The 17,491-nt window shown below is 33.8% G+C and overlaps 1 long non-coding RNA gene and 1 other non-coding gene across 10 annotated transcripts in view; both read left to right on the top strand.

Annotated features, from left to right (window-relative positions):
- The window catches only part of LOC143232897 (uncharacterized), a 61,580-nt gene that overhangs the window by 14,076 nt on the left and 30,013 nt on the right, over positions 1 to 17,491 (top strand). For 3 of the 9 annotated variants that reach the window (XR_013017856.1, XR_013017849.1, XR_013017852.1), the window contains one exon: positions 2,402 to 3,187. The exons of 3 other annotated variants lie outside the window; for them this stretch is intronic. This is a non-coding gene — a long non-coding RNA (uncharacterized LOC143232897). Of the gene's footprint in view, positions 1 to 2,401; positions 3,188 to 3,340; positions 3,893 to 17,491 lie in introns of those variants that run through there. 3 more of the 9 variants (XR_013017848.1, XR_013017853.1, XR_013017850.1) reach the window with 2 other exon arrangements.
- TRNAS-UGA (transfer RNA serine (anticodon UGA)) lies at positions 14,667 to 14,748 on the top strand. Its single transcript has one exon. It is a non-coding gene; the product is annotated as a tRNA-Ser (tRNA).

Raw genomic sequence — 17,491 nt, 5'->3', positions numbered from 1 at the left:
AAGTAGATAAATATTATCAATATATTATTTTTCTAAGGTAGATAGAAATAAAATCTTAAATTTGTGGTATAATGTTTATAACTAAAATTCTATTTTACATTTTGAAGTTAATAATCATGTTAGTTAATTTAGCCATAATTAGTTTCATTTAATAGAAAACCACGTAAATTCAGAATGTTTGTTTATTCATATATTTATTCATATATATATAAATACGATAGTTTTCCTTAACCTTTTTTTTTATGATAACTAGGTGTCTAGGCTCTTTATAATGAAAGAAGACCTCATATCTGTTAAAGCATGTCTTGTTAGTTGGCATAACTAAGAATATAGATACTTGTAAGAATATCATGAAGTATATATTTTGTATAGGTTGATCTGTAAGTAATTTTGAAAATTTTATATTTAAGGTTGTTCTATGTGTAAGCTTCTTTAAAATAGAAGTTATATATGGTTTTAACTATCAGCTTTGAGTTGTACTTATGAGATAAAATTAATGTTTTTTGTTTATGTGTTGAAATATCCTTAAGTCATTCAATCAAAGTAATTATTTAGAAATATGTAAAGCATATAAGTGTTTGAGTCACAGTAATTATATGTTTAGAAGTTACACTGTGCACAAAAGAAGCTTCTCTACTACAATAAAAATACAACTGTTCATGAGTAATTTGTTGATCCTGATTCTAAAAATTGTTGAATATTACCGATCACCTCTAGTTTTTGAGTTGTGTTAGGTTTATTCTAAATATTCTTATATATTGTGAAAATAACTCTCTCTGATAACTTTATTTATTTATTGAAAATTGCATTTAAGAATGTTCAAAAACAACATGTAATTATATACTGAAAATACACTTAAGCTATGTTTAATAATTTCATCATGGTATTATTTTTTATTTCTTTTTACAAAATACCTGACTGACTTGTTGCATCTTTTATGTATGTTGTTAGTTTCATGCTATAAGAATCAACAGTAAACTTCCGTCATCACTGGATTCCACTGTCTTTCTTGATGTTACTTTTCTATTATAGACATATCTTGAGGGAAGTGCTCACCAAGATTATTGCTCACTGCATCTAGATCATTTGATAAGAAGCTTAATTAAAAGTGTGAGAAGTGTAACTTTAGTGACATCTTGGACCCAGTTTTCCTCTTGTTCTCAGGGATATCATTAATCATCACAACAGTTTTCATCTCTGTAAATTCCTAAGAAAATTTTAACAACCAGTTTGAGTGATTTCCTCGCAATAAGTTCTTTCTGACTGAGTAATGTTTCAAAATCACCATTCATCAGCACTTCCCAAATCTGTGGCCCAACAAAGATACCACCTTTTAGTTTTTACTTCACTAACTTTTTGAAACTTATAAGACAGATGGAGTGAGGGAAGAAACATATGTTGATGATTCACTGAAAGTTGGAACTCAACTTTCTGTTTTCCTGGTACGTAATTCTCTCACTGGCCATTCTGTTGTTTTTTTTAAATGAATTTTATGATTTCGGCTATCCCAGACAGACTACAGTGTTTGGTATACTCACTTTATAGACTTAGCAGTAGTGGATATTTGATTGCTTCAGGTATAAGCTGCATGTTCTACTATGTTCACAGCATTAATAACAGGAACCAATGGCTTAGTGTTCCCATTATGTAAAAGCACAGTTTTCACATTAACTTTAGATGAATTGGTAAAATGTTTTCTTTCTTGAGAGCATATTCAGTACTTGATTCTTCAATTAGTGCATCAACATTTGTACAGAAACACAAAGTATCTTGCATGCTGTAGTGAGAAGCAAGACTTTTATGATAAATTCCATTGCCGTAAATGAAAGTTCCACATGCTGTTTCAGTATAAAACAAGTCACAAATCTGATCATTTAGCTCATCTTGTGTGATCAGATGAGGCAGTTTATGCTGAGATGCCACAGGGGTAAAATTACTAAATGAAGGAAGTAAAGATGATTCATTGTCATTTTTGCAGTATAACTTCTATTTTCCACTTTGCTGCTGGATGTGACACAAGAAAATCATCCCCATGAGATACTGGTTTCATCACAGATGCAATATCTGGATATTTAGTGTATTGTTTAGTTTTGTCTGAATATCCAGAAATATTAATGCAAAAATAACAGTTAGTTAGATGATCTTTGGGCTCACACTGTATCATTGAAATTGTCAATGACACAATTGCTCTTCTTTTATTTAGCCACTGTGTGAAGCCAGATTTGGAAACTGTACAACACAAATGTAGCATAAACTGTTTAGGTGATTTTTGGACTTTACTTGAAGTGAAAGCAGTCAGTACATCAAATAATTTTCTAAAAAGTATAAAAGAATTATGTTTAGAGAACTAGTTTAAAATATTCTAAAAACAAAATTTTAATTTTATTTGATTATATCACAGGTATGATGTGAGGAAGATGGGCTTTGTTTTCAGTGTGTGCAGAGCCAGACAAAGTAACCAACTGAGTGAGTGAAAAGCAGTTGAGAGAGAGGTGTATCACTCTGCCCATTTTAAGCTCAGTTGAGGGACTCCTCAAATGTTCCTGGGCAGAAAAGGTGAACATGGAATGAAGCAAAATTGGTGCAAGTCATTATAATTTTATCAAGAACAAGTAGCACATATGAACAATATATATGGAGTTTTACACCAATACAATACAGTTACTGTTTGAAGTTATCAAAAATTTATTCCTTTTGTTCATTAAACTTTCTATGTAAACTTAATTTTACAGTATAAACCTATTGAACTGAGCTGATTGTATGGTATTGCACATATTGTTGATAAAGTAGTGAGATACTACAGCATCTTAAAATCTAGAGGTGATGGACAAATTCTGATTACATATCTGAAACCAAAACTATTTAATTACCAAGAATCACTTGAGTTTTATGTAGTAGCAAATGATTTGTTATGCAGTGTTACCTAAAACATTGCTTAGGGCAAATTTGTGTGTGTGCAGACTTATAAAAGGATTGATTGATTGATGAATTTGTGTTATGAAGATAAGTTTTTTTGTTTTTTACTTTACAATGGTGTGTTTACACTTTATATTTTATAATGCATGCTTTTGAACCAATTGCAATGTTTATTTATTTATGAAAAGTGTATAACTACCTTTCAAGTTGTTTTAGAAATAAAATTATTGCTAAAAATACAAGTTTCAAATAATGCAACATTTTTTTAAAGGGTCTTATATTTTTTTTAGGTAGGTCTTGTTCAGGCTTGTGAATGGAAAGGATTTGTACAATTTTAATAATATAATTTACTAATTTTTTAAAATATTATTAATTTGACCTATCCATACTTTTAGTGTGAATTAATGTTCTTTACTCCCTTAAGGGTGAGAGAAGCAGACAAGAAGAAAAATGTATTTTCAGCATTAGAAAAGAATCAACAAGACAAGAAGAAGTTGGTAGAAACTGTCCTAAAACAGCTCAGACAGTTAACATCAAACAGTGATTAGTATAATTGTACTTAAGTCTTCCCTTTGTTACATATTTTGGTTTCCTATAATTACTGGCTTGATGGAAAGTATCTATTCAGTTTTTTGTGTTTAATGAATTAGTAAAATGTGACTGTTCAATGTCAAGAACATTGATATCAATTATTCTGAGAAGTGACTGAACCAGGCTTTCAGTTAACATTAATAAAATATAAAGATTCTTATTATTCTTTACCATAGTTTTGTTAAAAGTAGATAGTTCATTTACTCATTCATTGAGTAAATATTCATTTATTCTGAATATGTACATGAAGATCAAAGTTATAAAATAGTAGGTTATGCTCTAATTAATATATATTGAATGGAAAGTGTTATTTATCTGTCATTTTCTGAACAAATGTAATACTTTTTATTTACCTTAAAGAAAAAATAAAGACATTAAAATATAACTACTTTTTTACCATTAATCCACACATGAATCTTAATACTTTCATAAAAAGACACAACATACAATTTTAATACTTACACAAAAAGACACAGCACAGAATTTGTTCACTAGCACATACTGTCACTCAGTTTTTTAAGTTTGGTGTTAAATCTATCTTATACAATACTTAAATAATAATAACATACAAACAGAGGCTTTGAAGAAGTTTGATTTTTATTTTGTTGTTGTTTAATAAATGTAACAACACTATAAACCTCACAATAACGTAATTTGAAAAAAACAGACAGCTGTCACTTAGCACTTTGCTAAGTTTGCACTTAGCTGAGCCAGTTTTCTATTACAGTGAGCTTCAGAAAGCTCTACACAAGTCATACTTATTCACTAAGCTGATATCATATCTCTGTTACAAAACACAATTATTGAAAATATTTTGTTCAGAGGAAGTTTTGTAAACAAGTTTCCAAACGTGAATTCAAATGTTTTCAGTTTAAGACTATGACTTGAAATGTCAACTCTATATATTTCATTAAATTTTCACACATTTTACTAGTAGGATAATATTTGTGAATATGGATGTCTGTACACTGTACACAAATATGAATGAGGAAATAAAAAACAAATAGGGAAAAAACAATTGCATGTTATTATTATAATGATACAATATAGGTGCAAGGTTTCTTAATAGTGAATTTACTGGATGCATATTTATTTTTATGTATGTTAGAATTTAATAAAAAATATTTTTTTTGGACAAAAGTTATTTAAATGCAATTTTCATCTACATTTGTACTATCAAAATAATTTTTAAAAAGCCAAGATTAAGAATTATGTTATTTTATGCTTAAGACATATTTTTATTTTAAAGAAACAACACATGTGAATTAATTGCACCTGAACATTTCTTGTTTCTATTTGAGTTTCAGTTATTACTGTTGTGTGTTTTTTCTAATTTTGTTCAAATCTAAGTATTTATGTGTTTGTAATTAAGCACAAATATATACAATAGGCTATCTTTGCTTTACCCACCTTGTGTGTCAGAACACAGAACCAAGTTTCTGGCATTAAATGTCCACAGATATACCACTGTGCAGCTGGTACTGGTGCAGGAATTCTGAGAATTCTGTCAACAAGTGCAAAAACATGGATAACTAATTCAAACTCTTGATACAGGGATGTTATAGTCATTCTGCAGTTAACAAATGTGTAAAAAGTTATAACTGTTTGAAAATATAAGTACTCATAATACCAACAATGCTGTAAGAATATTATTACAAGTTACACCTTTTATAGTAAGAAGGAATATTTTAAAAAGAAGCACAACATTTCAATCACTCATGCAATCATTCTCCAGAACAAAAGTTTTTATGATAAAGAAGGTTCCAGTAATTATATCAACATTCAACACCTTTAAAATGTGTTTAAATTTTATAATTGAGTGATATCAACAGAAACAAATTGACAGATTATTTATATACTTATAATAAACGGATAGTTAAAATGAAACTATTGTCGTAAAATGTTTTGAAGCTTTTAAAGAACAAATACAACAAGCTGGCTTAGATTGGAAATGTCGGTGGTCTTGTAGAGTTGAAGGCTGAATTTTGCTGGGCTTGAAATCAGATCTGCAACTACTTGAGCCAAGATGTCATTGCTCATGTCATCTATTCTGCTGCTGATGGAGTCGTTTGAAAAAGGAATTTGGGATAACTTATTTTCAGCAGCTTTTCCCAACATGATATTCGCCATCTTCAACATAGATGGTTTTACGAGTGCTTCACCAATGGTGTGTGGTTTGCCCTGCTTTGCGATCAAGTACGCAACTTCATACGATGCTGTGAGGATCGGTTTGTCGATGGATACAAAACCGAGAACAGGTAAAGTAGCCTTTTCATCGAACCTGGCTCTCTTTACCCTGAATTCAGAAAGCGTTGTGTTCTTGTATTTCCTATCTCCATGCAGTTTTAGGGAGTGTTCTCTTAGTTTTGCCGATGCTAGACTAGAATTGCTCAACTTGGCATTGAAAATCATGCGTTGAGGATGCTGACTCCCATCATGTTCCGTTATACACGTGAATCCAAATTGTACGTATTCGTCCGACCACTTTCTGTTTTTGCTCGACATAGTTAGTATGAAGGGACTGAAAGATCAGGAAAAAATCACAAATGACGGACGATTACTACAATCACAAGTCGACTGCTAAGCACACGACGTTCCCTGCAGCACATATATTAAGGCCAAGTGATGTGACATGATCAGCCACAGCCAATGATGGCCAAGTGGAACATGACGTCACGAATCATATGAGTAGGGTGAATGGAACGGACACACACACAATGTGTGTCTTGACCTCTGCCAAACCCCTGAGGTTCGGGTGAACCAAGGTTAAGAACTGCTGTCTTAGGGGCTGAATCAGTATATGAACAGATCAATCACATCTATGATTTCCTGTTCTTAATTTTATGGTAGCATGTTCCCTTTCAATATAAAAAAAATCACAATTAATGTTTTGCATATTTTGAATCCTTAGCCCCTGCATTTTCAATGTCTAATCAAAAACTCTGAGAACCGCTGTAAACCCTTAAAAAATATGAAAGCTAAAAGATATTCTATTTAAATGCCATATTTACATTCCATTTTCATAGCAGTGTGATCGACAATTGTTTTTATCCATTTTTGGAAATACTTTTACCCAGTTTGTTTGTAATTCCTCCTCATTATCAAAATGCAGAATTTCTTATTGCTACTTCCTTTGAATGGACTGTACCAATTTCATTGATGGGTCAATCACAAATGTTAAACTATGTGTTAAACAAAGAAAGTACTTTTACTAATTCATGTGGCCAAACAAAAATGTTTATTAGTATTATAATTCCTGAATATTTTAAAATAGACATAAAGCATAGTCCTCACTGATCAGAGACCAGGAACTTTCATGGTAACAGATTCACAAGAAACAAGCAGTTGAGTGAAGACAAGACTAATAAGCTTAGTAATAGTACAAGAAAATCACTTGGTAGCCACAAGCTGTTGATACTCACAGTGCAAGTACCAGTCTTGAGGCTAACATCTAAGCATGATTCCAAGGTGCAAGATGCTTCTAAGAGAAAATCTGGAGATTTGTATACTTTTGAAGGTACCATACCAAAGAAAAGAAATATTACACAAGAAAATATCCACAGTGGTAATATGTTTGTTGATATGGACAATCGATCAGAAGTAGCAAGGGAGTTTTGTCGGTATTTGTGAGAGATGGGTTGGTTGATTTAGTGTTTTATAGCAAAAAGCAGCTAGACTATCCCTGCCAAACATCCAGTAAAAAGTTAAAAGTACATTTAGTAAAATTTATAAAAGGAAATTAAGAAAAACAAAACAAAGTTAAAAAACAACAAATAAATAGCATAAAACCAAAGTGTACATCTAGTCTACAAAAACTACAGTAATTCAAGTTGTAAAGGACTTTCTGTAGTTATCATAACTCACCAGGAAGACTACCAGGTAAGTACAAAAAACCACCGTCAGTCACCTGAAGTTGGCCTTTCCAGTCCTGGTTCTGAATTATTTGACATTATGGCCATTTTCAAAAAGGAAAGTAATAAAAAAGTTTTAAAAGACGTGTAGCAAAATTATAACAATAACTCGCCAGGATGACTAACAGGTAGTTCAAACAGCAGCGTTAGTCACCTGAAGTTGGCCTTTCCAGTCCTGGTTTCCAGTTATTTAATATTACAGACAGTTTCTAATTTCAAATGAAATTAGATGAACTGTGATTTTTAAAAGGGAGCCACAGGAAAGGGAGAATGTATAAATTAAAAGCTTAAATGGCATTAAAACGATTAATGGCCTTTAAAAAACAAAAAACATTATCAAGGTGGACAGTGTCACCATCACCAATAACACTGTCTAACATTATGGAAAAACCTTGGGGCAGAACACGTTTAAAATGGTGCCGTTGTTGAGAGTCGTAATGACGACAAGAAAGTACAATGTGGCTTATTGGGACCTGAGTGTTATACAAACTACACACTGGTGCATCAGTTCCAGATAAAGGAAAAGGATGAGTTAAAAAAACTGTGACCAATGTGTTGTCTAGTTAGAACAACTTCCTCTTTCCGATACTTATGAAAGCAAGACGGGCAAAGACTATGGTCCTGTAATCAAGGTTCAGCCGTGACAGTGCCAGAGCAGACAAACTTAGTTACATTGTCGGCAACCTCATTCCTGCAAATACAAATATGGCTTGGTATCCAGAAAAACTGGATAGAAGTACATGTTACAGAGAAATGGGCCAGACAGTTTGAATATCGGCGAGAACAGAGTGTGAACCAACATGAAGTGATTCCAGGGCCAGTAGAGTACTGGCAGTTTGAGTACTGCTTAGCTTTTACGTAACCCAGGGCAAGAAAATTGACATACAGCTCAGCAGCGAACATAGAAGCTGAATAGGGGATTCTTCGAGCAAACACCGAACCACCAACAAACCATGGTAGAACCCACACAGTCACCTTATTTCGAACTATAAGTATAAACAGGAATGGAAGGATGGTTCAAAAGATGTTCAGCAAATAGCAGACAGTATTTCCAATCAGTAATATCTACTTTCCTCAGATGACTTAAAGAAACGTCACATTTGGGGACTGTAAGAAGCCATGGTGGGAATGAGCTGACCAGTGGATACAGCAGTGTTATCCAAGGACAGACCCAATTCATCCAACTGCACCTGGATATGAAGGCCAAAAGAGCAATGGCAGACAACAGGTAGAGAGAACAAATAGTGATGGCACGACCCAAGGAAATACGGATCGCTACAGCCTTCAAGGGTATGTCAAGTGCCAAATACAGGGTGGCTGATCAACCAACTCTGCTACCCCTCCATGCACTCGTTACTAAATAAATAATTATGACCTTATGTCAGTACACATGAATACTAGTTAGCAGATGTTATGCTTCTATTGAAGAACAAATAGTCTTTCAAACAGTTTCAAAACTTAATTTCTAAAACTGTATGAATCCAATACATACCTGTTCTTCCTGTGGTTTCATGGAGTGTGTACTGCTCTTCAGAAACTGCATAAGAGCTGGACTTAGATGGCATATTTCTTTCTTAATGTAAGAAAACCCACTTTCATACTTCAGTTTATTCTAAGGTTTGCTTAGAATATTCTTGAGCAATAGTGAAACAATCACATTAAACATTTTTAATGGTTAAAAAAAACAGGCAAATCACAATCTCATTGTATGTGAAATAATTTTAAAATATGATAATAATTAACGTGAAATACACAAAAACTTTTCAAAGTCAGAATTCATTTGATCTTCATTTAGAAACTGTGGAAGCAAAGAGCACATTTATATTAAATCAGAAATTTAGTATAAAGATATTACAAGCTCAATTTGTTTTATAAATAAAATATTATTAGCATGCCATAAAGTTCCTCAGAGCAGTAAACTTACAAATTAATACAAAGTAACTCCTTTGATTCTCAACAAAAACAAAAACTATAAGTTAAAGTTTCGAATTACAGGAATAGATCTGCAGCTTAAATTCCACAACCAGCAAAATAATTTGTTATTTCAGTGATACTGGGAAACAATAAAATATGTGTTAATACAGCATTATATATTCTTCAAAAAAGAAACTCAAAAGGCAAAATATGAGACAAATTGTTAACAAGTTTATTTCGGGTAGTTCTGTATGACATGTGTGAAACTTTGCACATTCACTGCTGAACATCCAAAGTCTGCAAAGGCGAAGTCCACGCTCACTAAGTGAAGTTTAACGTTACTCAACGTCAATAACGAGTATGCCCCCCGTGAGCATCAATAACTGCTTGGCATCTCCTGCCCATGGAAGCGATGAGATGACGAATCACATCCTGTGGAATCGTTGTCCATTCAGCCTGCAAAACTGCTGCAAGCTGAGGTAGAATCTGCGGTTGAGATTGTCGCCGTCGCAGACGTCGATCCAACTCATCCCAAAGATGTTCGATGGGGCTTAAATCTGGTGATCTGGAGGACCAGGGAAGAACGTTGATGTTGTGGTGTCTCAAGAAGACAGTGGTGAGTCGGACTGTGTGAGGACGGGCGTTGTCATGTTGAAAAACGTCGTTGACGTTCACCATGATGGGTTGCACATGGGGCCTAAGAATCTCGTCGACGTATCGTTGAGCCGTAAGATTCCCTCGAATGTGCAAAAGGTCTGTTCTGGCATTGTAGGCGATGGCAGCCCACATCATGACGCTGCCACCATCAAATCTGTCAACATCCTGCACACAGTTTGCTGCAAAACGTTCACCTCTGATCGGAAATCCTACGCAGAGCCCTGGTATGGTTGAAACAGTAGACGTCACAGTGGTGGTCCTATCCCGAAGGTTTTGTAACCGGATGTTGCGATCTTGTGCGGGCGTGGTCACACAAGGTCTGCCAGATCGTGGACGGTCACGAGTTGATTCATGTTGTTGGTGACGATTTCATAGTCTTATGATGGTGCTTAGGTGGACATTCACAGCTCTGGCAACATCTGATCGAGATTCGCCTGCTTCCAAGCGACCAATGGCGTTGATGCGTTGTGCTTCAGTCAGTCTTGGCGTAACTGTATTGCGTGTCGGTGGCTTAACACTGAGCTATGGAAACCGAGAACCCGTCACTTTTATAGGGATTTTGCACATGTTGCACTTGCAGAACATGCAGATCTCTCAAACAAAATTATTGGACACGCATGCGTTTTGGCGAAAAATCCGATGTTTTCCTCCGTTTTCAAAGTGCACAACTTTTATTGTCATTTTGGTCTGACAATCAGTGCCTTAACATGTGTAACATCACATACTCTGAGCTTGAAACGTTATTACATATATTTCTCTTTAAAATAACAAAAATATTCCTTTTGTGTTTCTTATTTTGAAGAGTATATAATTCTCATGATGTATGTGTATGTAGAACTAGTGTGGGAATTACAAGGACATGTGGATACCCCAACTGTTGCAGAAAAAGGAACTGTTTTAACAACACTGTTGGGTAAATCCACTTGTAGCACCAAATTGCTTTAAATGTCAAGTCAGTTATATCCAACAATAGCATCCAAAGAGTTTTTAAAAATCCCATTTGCTGGATTATAGAATGTTTGGATGAGAGAAAGCAAAATATTGTATTTAATGGACTTGCAAACAATCTGTACACTAGTTAAGGTCACCTCAGTTTTTTGTTACAATCCTCTTCTTATTGTCAAAGAAAGGATAGTATTTATTCAAAAGTATTCAAAGAGCTATTTGTATAATTTCAAGAATGGAAGAATTGACTCATGGGAATGGGTTAGTCATACAGTCTAAGCTTAGTTAAAGTGCACATGTCATGTTCTTAAAAGTTATATTCAAAATCGAACTGAACTTTATTATCCATACATGTTAATAAACTGGACATTAAAGCATATTTATAATTAAAAGTTTTATATTATCTGATGTTCACGATTTAATCTGTAAGGATGTAGCTTTGTGCTCAACAGCAAACAAAGTAACATTTTTATTACTTGGATAAATAAAATTACCAATATTAAAGTTGTTATCTCTATTTGCAATTAGTTTATTATTATAGTGACAGTTGATTTAGTTATACTTTGGATTAGACTGCATAATACTAATCAATGTAAACACTGCCTGAAGGTAACCAATTAAATTTTCCAGTTCTAAACAGTTCTCTCAGTTGTTTAGCATGCAGTGGCACTACAATACATGCTACAATAACGTGAAGAGGGAAACTTCAAGTCATTTCCACGTAGACCACAAATTACTTGTAAACACTGGAAGGTTATATTTAATAAACAATACTGTCATCATAAACTGAGACAAATACCCTTATAATGCAATTTTTTCATACGTATGATGTAGCGTAGGTTTATCCATACTTACTGAAAGTATAAGAAATCCTCTTAATTCTTAAACATAAAATTCAACTTCCAGAAGAAACTTACTTCCTTCCCCCAATACACAACAGAATGTTTCAAAATTTCAATCACATTTAAATACTTTTTTCTTCGTAACATTCCTTGTTTCTTGCATCAGACAGAAATAGTTGTTAACATATGCACAAGATATTGAAAATTTGTTCACCGACTACAAAACTTTGTACCAACAGAGACCAAATCTGATTAATTTTATTCCACAAGTTGACTCACTCGCAAAATTCTGCTGTCATCCCATGTCTGAAAGTAAGGATGAAAAAACAGTAAAAGAACATATTTATGATGGATGACCTGAGATAGTATGTTTCACCATGATAAACTCATTCGTAAATTTTTGAAAGTATAGAGTGTATTTTAATAAGCTAATTAATTTTCTTTGCTCTTATGCTCTTATAAGAAAGCCCCCGCTAGTACAGCGGTATGTCTCCGGATTTATAACGCAAAAATCAGCGGTTCGATTGCCCTCGGTGGGCTGAGCAGATAGCCCTTTGTGGCTTTGCTATACGAAAAACACACACACACACACACACACACACTTATAAGAAAAATAGCAAAAGTGTCACATTTTAGCCTTAATATTTGCAGAACAAGTGTCTAATCTTCCATAACATTCTTCTCCTGTTGATCTTATCAGTGAAAAACATTTTCCAAATTCATGTTCACTCATTAAACCTTTCAAATTATACTTTCTCAATTGCGTCATCTTATCATCAGAGTAATCGATCTAGTAGGTCTCAAGTCTTTCCAATTATTTGAATTTGTTTGATTTTCATTTTTTTGGATTTCATAAAATTTTACACTAACAACTTTAGTTATGCAACATGAATGTACAACCTGTTTCTGTCAGTATTTTTATCAAAATCATTAATGTGTATTATTGAAAATAAATACATTTTAATGAAGATAAATAGTGAAATGTGTAAAATCAGAAGGAAGAACTGCATTAGAAACAGCAAACCTAAACCTCTAACTAATTACATTTGTTTGTTATAACTCAAAAACATGTGAGATGTTGTGGACTTGAGCACCCACACCTCTCTCTCCTAATTTCTAATTCTATATCTATTGCTACTTTTTATTTCTTATGCGAACTTCGCAAATGGAGATTAAGACTCATAGATGTGATAGATTAATAGATGGTGTATCCCGACTGTAATGTGGGTCCTATTTCTTCAGTCACCTCCAAAACCAAGTGTACATATGATCCCACACTTTAGCTTGTACCCTGGGATATTTTTGAGTTATAACAAACTAACACACACACACACGTTAATTCTATGATTACTGACATTCCATTTCTGCCTTTACTAATGCATCATTAATGTAAGAAAAAGGTATAACTTGCATAACTGTCAAGGTTTCCCCATTTAAGTCCATACAGTTCCCCTAGAAGTATACAAACAAGCTTTTGATACATATAAATATCAAATGTCCCAAAATAAGACACTGATAAACTTAAAAGAAATTATAATGGTTATTCTAATCATATGATGTATATTTTATACCATACTCTACTTCCTACTTAATTAAATTTGTATTCACTTCTGGAACTCTTCCAACTAATACAATAATTAGGTGTCATGCAGAATGATACAAAAATATTAAAATGATTAACATCAACAGAGAATGCCTTTAAAAATCGCATAAACCTCACAAACAATATTATGAATAAGTAAGAAAATAAACACTTTATTAACATTGTAAAAACTTCTAAGTATCAAACATTATTATACTGTCAGTGAAAATATTTAGTACTAAATATTAAGCTATTTGTTAGACCTCAAGCATGATGCAAGAACATCATAATTCATGGTTTAATTACAAGTACTCAACTAACAAAATTAAAATCATACAACAATAGAAAAATGGCCCTGTAAATATTATCGGCAATATATGTTGGGCTTGAAGGGCATATTTATCCCACAAATTGTTTTTGGTGAATCTAAGATTAACTGATTATTTGTGAGACACTATTATCTCTACTTAGGTTATTAGGTTACCAAACAATTTCACAATATTAAATGGGTGTTATAATGAAAGATTTTGTTACTGGATTTTGCCTTTTTATACGTTTGGTACTTCTGAGTCAATAGTATGAAACTGTTATTATGCTAAAATATCCAATTAATTGTATCTATCACACTTCACAGGTCATCAAATCAGCATACCACTGTATTACTCTTAATATTACGCATTAACGTTATTCATTTACTCAAATTATTGTTAATATAGTATTACTACAACTGGGTTTCTTAACCAACCTAATTCAAATTCTCGTAAGTCTCACTTTTACTTCGTGGCTGGCATGGCCAGGTGGTTTAAGACGTTCGACTCGTAATCTTAGTGTCGCGGGTTCGAATCTCCGTTGCACCAAACATGCTCGCCCTTTCAGCCGTAGGGGCGTCATAATGTAGGTCAATCTCACTTTTCGTTGGTAAAAAAGAACGCCAAGAGTTGGCGGTGGGTGGTGATGACGAGTTGCCTTCCCTCTAGTCTCACACTGCTAAAGCCTTCGCGTAGCCTTCGAATAGCTTAGCACGAAACTCTAAAACAAACAAACTCTTAGTTATTACTACGTTTATATCACACTGTTACAACTTCCTTCGCGCTTCATTACTAATGACTTACAATATTTATATTTACAAAAAGATTCAAAATAAAAGAAGAACAAAAACCCCATAATAATTTCAATAATTTTTCACAAAATTGGACGAAGAGAAACCACAACATTCCTGATCACCCCAGTTGGAGAGGGAATTCTCCAGATTTTTCTCTTTAAATTAAACCTCTGCCACGTTAGTTTTAGTTCAGGTTAGTTACGACGGCAGTTGTGGCCGAGTGGTTAAGGTGATGGACTTGAAATTCATTAGGATATTCCCTCGTAGGTTCGAATCCTACCGACTGCAAATACCGTCGTTTTGAATATCCTGAAAGAAGTAGAATCGCGTGCAATATTAAAACTTTCAACAACATTCTACTCTTTCAGTAAAAAGAAATTCTTTTTAACTAATTTCTATGAATTCTTCTGGAGGACAGCGAAATGTATGAGAGATAATATTTGTGACATATTATGGATAACGTTTCACATATATATTTATACTAAAACGATCAGGTGTTGTCATTTTTACGACCTAACCTTTAAAGACCTGGACTCTAAGAATTCTTATTATTTAAAGTGTTTGAACGTTCAGCAATCGCGTTATGGATATACCTGGGAATTTTTAAAGCGTGCGAGGTTTCGGCTACTAAGTTTGTCATTTTTAGTTTAATAGCTTCTCTACTTACATATTTAAAAATGTTGATTGTTTCCATTCGAAAAAGAACAAACAAATAGAATGTAGGCAAAAATGGTAAATGAAAATGTTTCGCCATCGGTTGGATTCGAACCTACGGTAAGAAAAACCAATGATTCTTGAGTTTATCGCCTTATCCAGTCAGCCACGACTGCCAGTTGTTATACTCTTTTTATCGGGATTCAATCCATGTTTTGGATTACTGACAATCAGGTTCAGCATTGATATTTTATTCCCTTTCAGAAATTGTTATTTTGTTTCTCCTATTACACAATCCTTGATAGTAATCCTTGTCACGTTGATGAGTTACTCGCATTATTCTACATATTGTCCATTGTCTGCATTTATAATTAACATCGCCCTTTTGTGCCTCGTCCAGTTCGTAGGGTTATATTAACTCGTTATTTTCACCAATTTCACTCACGCATGATCACACTATCGGTCTGTGTTCACAGTACGGTTCCACCTTAAAGAACGAAGGACGAAAATAAATTAACGGTCCTCATCCTATAAACAATAAAGGATCCACGTCTGTGCTGTGAACCTCATCACAGGTTGTGATTGAGAATAGAGCTTGTAGTGTAAAACTTTTTCAAACTGAAATCGTGATGCCTCCAATTAATATCCAAACATTCCTTATGAGAGAACGTTCATCCAAGGATATGCTCTACTTTCACCCAATTGGATCGAACGTTATCATTCTCAAAAACGGCGTGGTTTGATCCCAAATATTTCGATAGGTCACTCGTCTGAACTACATCAAGGAACATGCTCGTCCTTTGAGCCGTCGAGGCGTTAAAATATTACTTTTAGATTAAGGTAGTCCCAGCCGTGTCTTCCTTCTTGTCTGTAGTTTTAAAAAATGTGACGGTAGTCAAAGATTGCCCTTCAGTAACACAATATAAACCATTTGACACCCAGCATTTTTAATCATTTTGTCGGCTAAAAGTGATCTTTCAAACAGCTCCAGTTCTGTTTCACTGTGGGCTCTCTCTTCATATGTATGTTGTCGTAACATGAAAATCATTTCTATGTTCTTTACAAGTTTCCATATCTCGTGTGTTAAATTCTTAAAGAGCTTTAATAAATAGAAATGATAACTTCTGTTTCGTTTCATCTTCACAATTTAATATTTATTGATTAAGCTTTGAGCTTCTTCAGCGTTCAAAATGAAATTGACTTTATAAGAATTAGTATGGTTGAAGAATTATTATCATAAAACTTATTATACTTCTGTACACTACGTTGTGTCTCAATATTGTCGAAAGGACGCACATGATGTGTTCGCACGTTTGAAGCCTGTCGTTCAAGAATGTTTACTCCGGGAATTTGTAAAACTTTGTACTGATATCCGGACAAATGGCCTGAAGAATGATAAAATAATATTTTCTTTCAATTGAAAACAAACTAAAACTGTGTTTTTTCTTTCCAACTCTCCACCCGCTCGTACAGTGGTATGTCTTCAGAGTTACAACGCTAAAATCATGCGTTCGATTCCCCTCAATGGGCTCAGCATACAGCTCGTTGTGACTGTGCTATAAGAAAACACACTCAACAAATAATTATTTATTTGTTATAAAATAAACCTTTAGTGCCCCCGCTAATACAGCGGTAAGTCTTCGGATTTACAGCACTAAAATCAGGCGTTCGATTCCCTTCGGTGAGCTCAGCAGATAGCCCGATGTGGCTTTGTAATAAGGAAAACGCAAACGCTTTTCAACTCACGAGTTTCGACTTCATGCCTTTATCAGTAATTGTACTCAGTCGGTATGTGTTTGGCGAGAGTGTACAGACGAAACGAATACACTTCCCACGTAAACAAAAGCAAACGGAGAAGGACCAAAATCTGTAAGGCAGAAATTTTCAAAAGAATAAAAATAAGTCGTTCAATGCAGGTAACTTACCAATAATCGTGCACAACAAATAAGTGAATCTTTATTGCATGGTTTATTTAAGGTTTTGAAATATTGGTTATTAAATATTGAAAGTGGAGTTTGTCTTTTTATCATTTTGAAATCTCATTTACTTTATTTTTATCCATTATTCTATTAATATATATAATTTGGCAAATATCTGAGCTCCCTGTCTAACAACCGTTGCGCTTTCACTTCCATTTCTGACAGCATCGTTTGTTTACGGTTCGATTGTTGTGTAGCCTGAGATATTAGTTGCAAAACGATTACTTTCAGAAAAACATAAGAATTAGAGAAAATGATAATTTTTACAATTACTTTCTGATTTTCAGTGTTCCAGGTTTTATGAACCGTTCCTTGTCATCAGTGAATGTTCCGTAGTTTGCGACGTCGCCTAAAGCAAATGTTCGTCTGCTAATGCTCAAAGTCAGCTTCCTCAAAAT

Source organism: Tachypleus tridentatus, chromosome 11 (genome assembly GCF_004210375.1).
Source record: "Tachypleus tridentatus isolate NWPU-2018 chromosome 11, ASM421037v1, whole genome shotgun sequence".
NCBI lineage: Eukaryota > Metazoa > Arthropoda > Merostomata > Xiphosura > Limulidae > Tachypleus > Tachypleus tridentatus.
Note: the sequence above shows the minus strand (reverse complement) of the source record. Positions and strands in the feature narration are given on the sequence as shown.